Below are 1,565 nucleotides of genomic sequence, written 5' to 3'. Positions count from 1 at the left end.
TCATGACAAGGAGACAGTTACTGCTTACTGTTATCATTGATAACCATTGTGGGATAGGGACTCTGGATGCGTCCCAAATGACAAGCTATGCCCTACTGTATATATGGCACTATTTTTGTATTTTTTTGTGTTTTTGATGGTGCTGTGTAATCCTGTCTGGTTTTTGATGGTGCTGTATAATCCTGACTGGTTTTTGATGGTGCTGTATAATCCTGTCTGTTTTTTGATGGTGCTGTATATTCCTGACTGGTTTTTGATGGTGCTGTGTAATCCTGATTGGTTTTTGATGGTGCTGTATATTCCTGTCTGGTTTTTGATGGTGCTGTGTTTGGACGATCTGTTGTATTTGGCGACGGGCTCAGAGGGTAAACTGTAAATTGATGTCTTCTGCACAGGGAAACACATTGACGGGGCTGTTCACTTTATACAATGCTCTCTGATGCTACGTTCTAGGTTCCTTATTATTACGGCTTGGCTAATGTCACTTTTCTGTTTCCCAAATGGCACCAAGGCTGGTCAAAAGTAGTGCACTATGTAGGGAATAGTATGCCATTTAGGAAGCGACCATCGATACTTTAGTTACTTCTGCATTATCGTCTCAGCCTTCAATTCCTTTTCTAAAGTTTCATTATGCTATTTTTGAGCATTGTACATTTATAGTTTTGTGAAACATCAATAAGATCTCTATCTTGTTGTCAGGGTGGACAAGAATGTGATCTCTGTCTGCATCCCCATAGGGATCTTATATACAGAAACTTTCAGTAAATTCAGGAAGTATTCATAGCCCGTGTGTCACAATTCCTAATGAAGGTGGCTCCCCTTCCTGTTCGGGTGGCGCTCGGCGGTCGTCGTCACCGGCCTACTAGCTGTTTCGTGTTTTGTGGGTTTTGCTGGACTGTTGCAGTCCCCGGTTTTGGGGCATTCGTTTTGTGTGCGCCCTGTGTTTTGTGGGGTGGCTTATGTTCACCGTTTTGTGCATTAAATTAGCACTACCACTAAACTCTCTGCTTCCTGCGCCTGACTTCGCACCCACTACACCCAGATCGTTACACCGTGACTTATTCCACATTTMTGTTGTTACAGCCTGAATTCAAAATGGATGAAATATTGTTTTTTTTCTCACTCATCTACACACAACACCCCATAATGAAAAAAGTGAAAGCATGTTATATAGATATTTTTTTGCAAATGTATTGAAAATTAAAGTACAGAAATATCTAATTTACTTACGTATTCACACCCCTTTGMTATTACACTCTGAATTTAACTCAGGTGCATCTAATTTACTTTGATCATCCTTGAAATGTCACAACAACTTGATTGGAGTCGTCCACCTGTGGCCAATTCAATTGTTTGGACATGATTTACAAAGAAACACACCTGTCTATATAAGGTCCCACAGTTGACAGTGTATGTCAGAGCAGAAAATATACCACGAAGTCCAATGAACTGTCCGTAGATCTCTGAGATTGTGACGAGGCATATATCTGGGGAAGGGTATAAAACTATTTCTAGAGTGTTGAAAGTTTCCAAGAGAACAGTAGTCTCCATAATTGGGAAATAAA

Source organism: Salvelinus sp. IW2-2015, unplaced genomic scaffold (assembly GCF_002910315.2).
Source record: "Salvelinus sp. IW2-2015 unplaced genomic scaffold, ASM291031v2 Un_scaffold1469, whole genome shotgun sequence".
NCBI classification, from domain to species: Eukaryota; Metazoa; Chordata; class Actinopteri; order Salmoniformes; family Salmonidae; genus Salvelinus; species Salvelinus sp. IW2-2015.
Note: the sequence above shows the minus strand (reverse complement) of the source record.